Source organism: Nicotiana tabacum, chromosome 8 (genome assembly GCF_000715075.1).
Source record: "Nicotiana tabacum cultivar K326 chromosome 8, ASM71507v2, whole genome shotgun sequence".
Classification (NCBI taxonomy): domain Eukaryota; kingdom Viridiplantae; phylum Streptophyta; class Magnoliopsida; order Solanales; family Solanaceae; genus Nicotiana; species Nicotiana tabacum.
The window spans coordinates 201,480,228-201,492,653 of NC_134087.1; the positions used below are offsets into that span (position 1 = coordinate 201,480,228).

The 12,426-nt window shown below is 37.1% G+C and overlaps 1 protein-coding gene across 4 annotated transcripts in view; it reads left to right on the forward strand.

Annotated features, from left to right (window-relative positions):
- Positions 1–2,455: 2,455 nt before the first annotated feature.
- The window catches only part of LOC107793926 (uncharacterized), a 35,274-nt gene continuing 25,303 nt past the window's right edge, over positions 2,456–12,426 (forward strand). The window contains exons 1-2 of one of the 4 annotated variants that reach the window (XM_075220051.1): positions 2,457–2,663; positions 4,931–5,018. The gene's annotated coding sequence lies outside the window, so the exon portion shown is untranslated. Of the gene's footprint in view, positions 2,664–3,127; positions 3,151–4,930; positions 5,019–12,426 lie in introns of those variants that run through there. The other 3 variants (XM_075220048.1, XM_075220049.1, XM_075220050.1) reach the window with 3 other exon arrangements.

Sequence of the window (12,426 nt, forward strand, 5' to 3'; positions counted from 1 at the left end):
AACGCAATTTTGAATTCAAAGCTTTTTAATGGTTGTCAATGGTGGAATTGTTGTTCTTTTCTTTGCTTTGTATTACTGAAATTTGGACATAACTGCATTTGATGTAGAAGAATTATAGAAGATTTAGTCGTTTTTGATTTGTGAAATCAGAAAAAATGTTTGAAACACAATGTATCGAAAAAGTAGAGACGCTAAATTTGAAACGAAACTGACGAAGAAGATTAATGTGCATGATTTGCGTTGTGGAAGATCTAGAAGAATATTTAATCCCCCAATTTTAGCGCGCCTAAATAAGGAAGCCTACAACTAAAATGATTCCTTATTTAATGCATTGTCTATATTATGTAGAACTATTATTAGCATGAAGGGTAATATGCAAACTATGAACATATTTGGTAATATAGTTTCCTATATGGTATAGGAACGAAAATTTTCCAATTTCAAATACATCTAGTAGCCTAAAAGATATTAGAATGGTCAGTCCAAATTCCACCAACCACACCGCATATATTTTTCTTTTCCACCATCTATCAGACATCCACACAAAAAAGCTTCACCATTGCCCTGCCACTATTGCACAGATGTCGCTACCGCCATGGCACAGCTACCACATCCATGCACTGCTGCCACCACACCATCTACCCACATCCCAAAAATAATAGATCATCAAAAAGCAGACTCACGCACCCCTGGACCAGCCTCATCCACCCCAATTCCATTATCAAACCTAAAGAATTAAGAACTAAAAGAGGGGGGAAAAGATTGAAAAGAAAAAAACACAAAAGGCAGTATAAACAGACAAATTGAATAGAAAGAAATAATATCTAAAGAGAAAAAGAAAGAAAGATTGAGAGTATTTATGAGAGAAAAATTATACATTTTATATAAGGAAAATATATTAATTATTTACTTTATCTACAATTGTAAATTCTATGTGCACTGCATATATACATTATTTACTATTATATGCTTTATATACAAAATTATATGAATATTGAATTTGTATAAAAAGTGTATATGTATTATATAAGTGTAGATACACCTTTCATATAAATGTGCATACATAATATATACACATTATATACAATATTCATAACACTCAATGTACCCATTGTAATCTTACACGGCCAGTTTTATATAATACGTGTATAATAAATGTATATATACTATTATATACTTTATATAGAAAATATATACAAAATTATATTAACATTGAATTTGTATAAAAAATTATATGTATTATATTAGTGTAGATACACCTTTTATATAAATGTACATACATAATATATATATATATATATATATATATATATATATATATATATATTATATAATATTCTCAACACTCAATTTAGCCACGGTAATCTTTTACGCCCAATTTTGCATAATAAATGTATCATTAGTGTACAATGTATACACATTGATTATACACCATATTATATCATTATTATACACTGATTACACAATGTATAAATAAAGGAGCATTGATGGTAATGGAGGACAGTGAACTTGGTCGGAAAAAATCTTTTCTCCGACCGTGGCTATTTTATTTTCTCCATTTTTGATCTTGTTGCAAAATCATCCAAAAAAATCATGTAATATTATATCTGAAAGTGGACAGAAAGCAAAGAAAGCGGCAACCACCGCCAGACTTTTGTGGGAAATTACTCAAGAAGGTACATATTTTTGCATCTAAATAAAGGAGGAGGAGATCTTAAAGAAAAAAAGAGAAGTTTGAAAAAGATGTATGTTGGTGTCGCTATGGAAGAAGAAAATAAAAAAGAAAAAAAGGAGAGAGTGAAGAAGGGAAAAGATAAAAATAGAGGGAAAGAAAGATGGAAGTCACTGGTATATTGAAGAAGGGAGAAGATGAGAAGAGAAAGAGAGGGGGGAAGGGGAGTAGGTTGAAAAGTACATTGGGAAGGGAAGAAGTGCATTGGAAATAATGGCTATAATTTGTCAATAGATTAGGCCTAAAGGCTATTTCGGGTCCGTGAGAGAAAATATGGGCTAATCAAATTTTCAAGGGCTATAGAGGGTCATTTTCTCATATGCTAATGGATGATCCATGTTTGTAAATTTCTCAAAATACTGAAAATTGCGCTGGATGGATCTTTTCTAACACCATCGTGCATATTTTAACTCCATTAATTATTATTGGCAAAATGCCTTAGTACCCCCCTAAACTTGTGGGGAATTTTTTTGTTGATTTAGGTGACGTAGTCTTATCCGATGCTATTAGTTTCCTCCCTAGTTCGAATTACCCCCTACACTAGGATAAGTGAATTTTAAAACCCCCCCGGGTTTCATACACCTTGTTAAGTGTATGCACGGACATTACATCTGGACAATTTGTACTCCACGTAGGAAAATAAAATGATATTAAAATTTTATACTAATAACTAAAGAAAAAAAAAGGGAAAAAATGAAGATAAGGTAAAAGGCAGCAATACGTTAAAACATTTTGCCTTGACACATTAAAACATTTTCTCTAAACCCTTCTCTCTAAAAAAAAAGTCTCAAAAGCCTCACCCAAAGCCTCTCTAATAGCGTAAAATAAGACTTATATTGTGGTGTATTTCTCATCATTTGTGGTTTCTTTTCCAGTAATCAAGCTTTTTCAGTGATCTTCTCCAACTATTTCAAACAGACAAAACCAAAAGGTTAGTGATTTCAAGTTTTACTTTTCGATTAGGGTTTTGTGATATATAACAGAGATGAATATCGGTTTGCTTTCTATCTTCTATTTTGTTGACTTAAGGCTTTCAAAATTGAATTTTTTAGGTGTAAAATCAGTGATTTTTTGCATGCATAGAGTGTAGGGTTTTCTGTAATAACTTACAAAAATTTAGGAATTTTTATTTTTTATATTTTGGAATTGTCTCATTAAATGTTATTCGGATTATTTTAGTTATTTTGAAGGTATTGCAAGATTCTTCTGCTATTTTAGTTTATCTCATTGTTGGTGGATTATTTTATGTAAAAGTGAATCTTTTTCTGTATTTTATTGTATCCAGCATTTTTTTAAGATGTTACAACATGGTACTATTAATTTTAGAAGTTAAATATTGATTAATTATGTATATGGTTGTAGGTTGTCCCATGGCTTCTAAGTACTTTAATTTTAGATGGAAAATTGATGTAACGTTGGTAAGTGAAGTAGGGCCAGTTTTTGTTGGAGGTAGGACTGAGAATTCCTTCAATGTTGATTTTGATCACTTATCTATCCCTGAATTAGTAGATATTGCAAAAAAATTTGGGGTTACTAAATTGAAAACCACTTATATTGCACCTTCTAAGGGTGGTAAATTGATAAAACTAGAGAAAGACAAGGATTTATTAGACCTTGGAGTATTGTTTAATGATGTGGATACATAGATATATTTATCTGCAATGACTCTAATTTTGAGGATGTGGGGCATGTTGGTCATCATGTGAATGGGGAAAAAGGAGGTGGTAGTGAATTAACTAATATAAATGGGGGCAACAGGGAATTTGAGCCTTTATTGTTACATCTCGCGATTTTCGTACGTTAAAATTTCATTTCCAGTTAACCGACGTAGACTCGGGGATGAGATCATCTTGACGTTAACGTACTTACTCTATTTATAACAAGCGATAAATAAGTGTTATGAAGAATAAAGGAGTACACGGATTAAAGAAAAAGAGTTTCGTTGGAAGTGGCCAATTTGGAATAAAATACGGGTCGAGCGATAATACCCGATAATTATGAACTAGTACCATTCAAGGTACCATATGACCATGGTAGTATATATATAAAGTATATATGAAGTATTTTAGAAATAAATAGAATTTTAAGTAATTTGGGGTAAATTTTTAAATTATGCGGGTAATTGATTAATTACCGGATAACAAGACATTACCCAGTTAACTAATAAGTGGATAAAAATTATAAATTATACCACCCTCCCACGTGGCACAAGGCCACTAATTAGGAAGGATGATTCATTAATATGTGTATAGGTATCTTGAAGATAAGTCTTAAATAATACTTGTAAAATCTTATCCACAAAGACAAGAACGTGTAAAGTTAAAGGTAAGTCTTAAGCAAGACTTATAAAGTCTTATCCATAAGTCTTGAATAAGACTTGAAACCATGAATGTATAAGTTCAAAAGGCAAGAAACAGAAACATTTTCTCTCAAATTCTCAAGGAACCAAAATTGTTCTATTTCGTTCCAAAATTTTTAAGAACCAGAAACAAGTTTTCGTCCATGAATTTCTAAGGAGCAAAGGCAAATTTCGTTCAAATAATTCAAGAAACGGGTATGTTAAGGCCCTCCCTTCTTTCTTTTGGCATAGTCCAAATTATACTGAAGAAACGAGCAAATACACAATTTCTATAAATTACTCTATTCATAGAAATAGTAGGGGTGTCTGTATTCTTGATTCCCCATGAGAATTATTATTATCTTCTGTTCATGGGTCTCAGAATAATACGTAGTTGGAAAAGTTTATTCGGAAGGAATATTGAGATTTTATGTATTTTTCATGCATTTCAGTCATTTATACATGTGCATTGACCCACGACCAGATGTCGTTATATACGCGTATATATGTATATGGGATATGGGAAAAGGTTACAGCGTTATATACGCACCACCACCTGATCAGCTGGTATATGTTGATGATGTTGCCCACAGTGGCCGAGACAATATGATGGGATGCCCTCAGTGGCTTGATGATATTATGTACACTTATACATATGCATGACACGACATTTATACGCACATGCATGACATTATAAATGTTACAGAATTTACAAAGTTATTCAGATTTAAAGATGTGTTTCCTTATTCCATGTTTCATTTATGTCTTTTATGTGCTAATTTTCACGTCTTACATCTCAATAGATTTTTCATACTGATGCCCTATTTCACGGGACCTGCGTTCCATGCCCGCAAGTGCAGGTACATAAGCTGACGGTCCCTCTCCTTAGGATCCCTGATCAGCGAGAGTTGGCATGCTCCACTCGATCTGGAGCTGCTTTTGATTTTGGTACGATATGTTTATATATATATATATGGGTATGACGTGGCTTAGTCCTGTCTTTATACAATTATGTTTCCATTAGAGTTCTGTAGACAATATGTCTAGTTAGGTTGTGTGTGGCCTTGTCGGCTTTCAGTTTTGGATGTATAGTTGTCTATAGCAGCCTTGCCGGCTCTCCCACTATATTCTGCATGTATACGTACATATTCCTTGTTGGCCTTGATAGAAGGTTTCCTTCACGTATGTTATTTTCGTAATGCAACAGATATTATTCAGGTTCATATCTTAGACGCATGTTTAGGGGTGTTTGACAGGTAGTACTCAGGCACCCGTCGCGGCCTATCGATTTGGGTCGTGACAAAAATGGTATCAGAGCAGTTTTGTCCTAGGGTTGTCTACAGACTGTGTCTAGTAGAGTCTTGTTTATGGGTGTGTCGTGCACCATACTTATAAACAAGAGGCTACAGGACATATAAGATGTTATCCTCTCTTTTTATCTTAGATCGTGCGATACAAGAATTCATGTTCCTAACGATATGTTATATTTTTAGCGATGCCTCCAAAGAGTACGACCGCCCAGAAGGGAAAGCTCGTGGCTGGTGAAACTACTAGTCGAGCGCCATGAGTTACTAGGGCTCGGGGAGAGTCTTATGGTGAGGTTCCATCTCAAACTTCACATACCCCGCCCTTTCCAGAAGAGCTCCGAGGAGCACCAGCTCCAACGCCGGCCCTTGTACATTCAGCACCTCAGCTGGATGCGCCGATTCAGGAGATGATAGATGTTATTCAGTTATTGACCCGATTAGTAGCTGCACAGGCTCGACATCAGGAAATAGGTATTGGTCACGCAGATAGGTCCGTGAGTGCGAAGGTTCGTGACTTTATTAATTTAGACCCTCCGGTATTCACTGGAGCAGATCCAAATGAGGACCCTCAGGTATTTATTGATAAAGTGTAGAGGACGTTACGGGTAATGAAGGCCACTGCGACTGAGTTAGTTGAGCTAGCTTCCTATAGACTCCGAGATGTTACAGTTAATTGGTACGAGTCTTGAGAATTGTCCAGAGGTGAGGATTCCCCTCTAACAGTATGGCAGAAGTTTACAGAAGCTTTTCTTTGTCATTATCATCCACCAGAGCTTAGGAGAGCCAGAGTTGATCGGTTCTTGACCCTTCGACAGGGTAACATGAGTGTTTGGGAGTACGGTCTTCAATTTGATTCGTTGGCTAGGTATGCTCCCACTATTGTATCTAAGATGGAGGATCGGGTTCACCGGTTCGTGATGAGATTAGAGCCTTACTTGCTTAACGATTGTATATCGGTCTCACTTCAGCCTGACATGGATATTTCTCGTATTCAGGCATACGCTCAGGGTGTAGAGGAGCGTAAACAGAAGCAGAAGGCCGATCGTGAGCATGATAGGGCCCAGATAAGAGAGTGAGGTCTTCGGGTCCTTCTGGTGAGTTTCTAGGTGGTCAGAGGCAGCAGTACTCGAGGTATCTATCCCAACCCTCGACTAGCGTGCCCCCTCAATTGGGCGGTAAGAGATTTGATTGTTCTACATATTCAGGGTTTGGCCAGAATTTCAGGGCCTCAAATTCTCAGTATAGGGGTGAGTCAAATCAGATGAGGCCGCCCTTGCCACGATGTACTCAATGTGGTAAGCAGCATACCAGATTATGCCGTATGGGATTAGGTATTTGTTATACTTGTGGTTATCCGGGCCACGTTATGAGGGATTGTCCGATGAGAGGTAATGCAAGCATAGCTCAGCTAGCGAGATCTGTAGCTGGTTCGTTATCATTAGTACGTCCCCTGGGCAAGGTCCCCAAGCACCAATGAGTCATGGTAGAGGCAGAGGCGGAGCATCTAGCTCGAGCAGCCCTTAGAACCGCATTTATGTATTGGCAGGACGACAGGACCAGAAGTCATTGTCTGATGTTGTTGCAGGTATATTATCAGTTTCCTCATACGGTGTACATGCACTGATTGACCCAAGTTCCACCTTATCATAGTTACTCTGCTAGTTGCTGGTAAGTTTGGAATAAAACCTAAATTGGTTAAACCTTTTGAGGTATCTACACCTATTGGGGACTCGGTGATAGCTAAGCAAGTATATAGGGGTTGTATAATAGTAGTTCATGGTCGATCTATCGTAGCAGACTTAATCGAGTTAGATATTGTAGAATTTGATGTTATAATGGGTATGGATTGGTTGGCTTCTTGTCATGCCAACGTTGATTGTAGAGCAAAGATAGTCCATTTTCAATTTCCAGGGGAGCCTATTTTGGAATGGAAAGGTAATACGGCGTCGTCGAGAGGAAAATTTATTTCCTACCTCAAGGCAAGGAAGTTGATAAAAAGGGGTTGTATTTATCACTTAGTTCGGGTTCAGGATGTGGAAGTGGAGTCACCAACCATTCAGTCCATCTCTGTGGTGAATGAGTTTCCTGATGTTTTTCCCGATGAGCTTCCGAGTCTCCCGCCAGAGCGAGAAATTGAGTTTTCTATTGACCTACTACCATATACTCACCTAATATCTATTCCTCCCTATAGAATGGCCCCCACAGAGCTGAAAAAATTAAAAGAACAACTAACGGACTTACTTGAAAAGGGCTTTATCAAACCTAGTACGTCACCGTGGGGAGCACCTATTTTGTTTGTGAGAAAGAAAGATGGTTCCTTACGAATGTTTATTGATTATAGGCAGCTGAATAAGGTGACGATCAAGAATAAATACCCGCCCCCGAGAATTGATGATTTATTTGATCAGTTGTAAGGTGCTAAGTATTTTTTAAAGATAGACTTGAGGTCTGGGTACCATCAGGTAAAGGTTAAGGATGAAAATATTCCGAAGACAACATTCAGGACTAGATATGGGCACTTTGAGTTTTGAGTTATGTCATTCGGTCTGACTAATGCCCTAGCAGTATTCATGGATTTGATGAACCTTGTGTTCAGACCTTTTTAGATCTGTTCGTAATTGTATTTATTGACGATATATTGGTGTATTCTCGTTCAGAGGATGAGCATGTTGATCATTTGCGTACTGTGCTCAGAGTTCTACAAGAAGGAAAATTGTATGCAAAATTTTCTAAATGTGAATTCTGGTTGAACTTTGTAGCTTTCCTTGGGCATGTTATTTCGGGTGAAGGTATCTGGGTGGACACACAAAAGATTGAGGCAGTAAAGACTTGGCCTAGACCCACAACACAGATGAAGGTTCGTAGCTTTCTCGATTTGGCAGGTTATTACAAAAGATTTGTGGAAGGATTTTCTTCCCTTTCGGCACCTTTGACAAAGTTGACTCAGAAGGGAGCAAAGTTTCAATTGAATGATACTTGCGAACGGAGTTTCCAGGCATTAAAGGACAGATTAACGTCAGCACCAGTTCTAACGCTTCTAGAAGGGACCGATGGTTATGTGATCTATTGTGACACTTCAGGCATTGGATTAGGTTGTGTGCTGATGCAGCATAGTAAGGTTGTGCCTTATGCTTCTAGACAACTAAGAAAGCACGAGAAGAACTACCCGACCCATGGTTTAGAGTTAGTCGCGGTGATTCATGCACTAAAGATGTAAAGGCACTACTTGTATGGCATTCATGTTGATATCTATACAGATCATAAGAGCCTCCAGTACATCTTCAAGCAAAAGGAATTGAATCTACATCAAAGGAGATGGTTGATATTTTATACCACCCGGGGAAGGCGAATGTAGTAGTCGACGCCCTTAGCCGTAGGTCTATGGGTAGCATGTCGTATTTACAGCTAGAAAAGAGGGGAATAGCCCATGAGTTTCATTAGCTAGCTAGTCTTGGAGTTCGGATACTAGACTCAGGTGACGTTGGAATTACTCTTTAGGATACGGCAACATCCTCTTTAACAACTGAAGTAAAGGAACGCTAGAACGAGGATCATGTGCTAATTCATTATAGGGATATCACTCTTCAGAAGGAGAAAACACCATTTGAAATTACTGAAGATGGGATCCTCAGATATCAAGGGTGATTATGTGTGCCTAATATTGTAGGGTTGCATCGGCAGGTTATGGGAGAAACTCACTATTCTCGTAATTATATCCATCCAGGGGCAACAAAGATGTATCATAATATCAGGGAAGTGTATTTGTGGGACGAAATGAAAAAGGATATAGCAAAGTTTGTTGCTCAGTATCCTAACTGTCAGCAGGTTAAAATCGAGCATCAGAAACCCGGTGGGTTATTGCAAGCTATGGAGATTCCGACTTGGAAATGGGAAGTAATCAATATAGACTTCATCGTAGTCTTACCTCGTACCCAGCGTAAGTTCGATTCGATATGGGTGATTATTGATAGACTTACAAAGTCAGCCCATTTTCTGCCCGTTAGAACTACATATTCCTCAGAGGATTATGCGAGGCTTTATATCAAGGAGATAGTATGACTGTATGGTGTCCCTGTATCTATTATCTCATATAGAGGAGCTCAATTTACAGCTAACTTCTGGAGGTCCTTCCAAAAAGGATTGGGGACTCAAGTAAGTCTTAGTACAATATTTCATCTCTAGACAGACGGACAGGCTGAACGTACTATTCAAATACTGGAGGATATGTTACGAGCTTGTGTAATAGACTTCAAAGGTAGCTGGGATGATCATATGCCGCTTATTAAGTTTGCATATAATAATAGTTACCATTCCAGTATTCAGATGACTCCATACGAAGCTCTTTACGATGGAAGTGTAGGTTGCTTATAGGGTGGTTTGATGTTGGAGAATCTGGATTACACGTGCCAGACCTGGTTCAGCAAGCCCTAGAAAAAGTAAAGCTTATCCGGGATCGACTGTTAACAGCTCAGAATCATCAGAAGTCATATTCTGACGTGCGGCATCGAGATTTAGAGTTCGGGGTTGATGACTGGGTATTCTTAAAGGTGTCACCTATGAAGGGTGTGATGAGGTTTGGCAAGAAAGGAAAACTTATCCCACGGTATATTGGGCCTTATAGGATCATTCAGATAGTGGGCCAAGTAGCTTATGAGTTAGAATTGCCCTCAGAATTAGAGTCTTTCCATCTGATTTTTCACGTATCTATGTTACGAAAGTGCATTGGCGATCCTACCCAAGTGGTGCCCACGAATGATGTACAGATTACAAAGGACTTATCATATGAGGAAATTCCGGTTGCCATTCTAGACCGACAAATCCACAAGCTACGGAATAAGGAGGTAGCCTCCGTAAAAGTACTTTGGAGGAACAACAATATGGAAGAAATGACTTGGGAGGCCAAGAAAAACATGAAGTCTAGATATCCCTATTTATTTCTTCCCCCATAGAAGGATCCGACTGAGACGTCATAATCATAAGGTACGTGTACAAATTCATTTATTGGCTATTGTCATTGGTCGTGTGAGGCCATGGTCGTTATTCATAATTGTGGTCCTGTGTGGCGTTGGGTTATTAAGCCTCTACAAGGAGAATTGGTAATGGTGTTGTTACAAAGGCGACCCTGCCAAAGTTATACAGAACACGGGGAGTTGAATATTCGAGGACGAATGTTTCTAAGAGGGGAAGGATGTTACATCTCGCGATTTTCGTACATTAAAATTTCGTTTTCAGTTAACCGACGTAGACTCGGGGATGAGATCATCTTGACATTAACGTACTTACGCTATTTATAACAAGCAATAAATAAGTGTTATGAATAATAAAGGGGTACACGGATTAAAGAAAATGAGTTTCGTTGAAAGTGGCCAATTTGAAATAAAATACGGGTCGAGCATAATACCCGATAATTATGAACTAGTACCATGCAAGGTACCATATGAACATGGTAGTATATATATAAAGTATATATGAAGTATTTTAGAAATAAATAGAATTTTAAGTAATTTGGGATAATTTTTAAATTATACGGGTAATTGATTAATTATCGGGTAACATGACATTACCTAGTTAACTAATATGTGGATAAAAATTATAAATTATACGACCCTCCCACGTGGCACAAGGCCAATAATTAGGAAGGATGATTCGTTAATACATGTATAGGTATCTTGAAGATAAGTCTTAAATAAGACTTGTAAAGTCTTATCCACAAAGACAAGAATGTGTAAAGTTAAAGGTAAGTCTTAAGTAAGACTTGTAAAGTCTTATCCATAAGTCTTGAATAAGACTTGAAACCAAGAATGTATAAGTTCAAAAAGCAAGAAACAGATACGTTTTCTCTCAAATTCTCAAGGAACCAAAATTGTTATACTTCGTTCCAAAATTTTTAAGAACCAAAAACAAGTTTTCGTCCATGAATTTCTAAGGAGCAGAGGCAAATTTCGTTCAAATAATTCAAGAAACAAGTATGTTAAGGCTTTCCCTTCTTTCTTTTGGCATGATCCAAATTATACTGAAGAAACGAGCAAATACACAATTTCTATAAATTACTCTATTCATAGAAATAGTAGGGGTATCTGTATTCTTGATTTTCCATGAGAATTATTATTATCTTCTGTTTATGGGTCTCAGAATAATACGCAGTTGGAAAAGTTTATCCGGAAGGAATATTGAGATTTTTACGAATTTTTCATGCATTTCACTCATTTATACATGTGCATTGACCCATGACCAGATGGCGTTATATAAGCGTTGTCGCACCTCCATTTTACCGCGCCCTCGGGGCGCGTGGGGAGTTTTTCTCCAATTGAAGGACAGTCGAAACGGTATTTGTTTATTTGTTTCAGAGTCGCCACCTGGGAATTTTAAGGCGTCCCAAGTCACCAGTTTTAATCCCTGAATGGAGGAGAATATGACTCTGTTTATTATTCTACGAACCAGAAATCCTGAGTAAGGAATTCTGTTAATCCGGAAGAAGGTGTTAGGTATTTCCGAATTCCGTGGTTCTAGCACGGTCGCTCAACTGTTTTTATTCTTGGCTTAATTATCTTGATTTTACTAAATACATTTTTATTGCATGATTTTGTTACCGATTTTATTTATTGTTTACAATTATATAAACGAATTACGCGTACGTATATTCGTATTATATACCTTTTATAATTGCAGAGAATCGTGTCACGCATACGTGTACACAAAAAGTTGATAATATTTTTATATTTTTATTAAAAAAAATCATATGTTCGAAGTAACAAACAGACCCGGACAGATCCAAAGAAAAGTATGTTTCTGATTTTCTTTTCTGTTTCTATATCTGTTTCAGATTGTGCGTATAGGTGTGTATTCTCATTTTTTCTGTTTCTTTTCTGTTCTCTTCCTCTTTTTTCAGATTTCTATTTCTGATTTTTCTCAATGTATCTCTCTCTATTTTCAGATTTCTCTCTAATGCCTTCAAAAATTAGATCTCAACTTGTCTTTCTTTTCAAACTCTCTCTCGGATCCCCTCCTAAAAATCTGTTTGCTTCCTGTATTTATACAGGTCTGTCCCT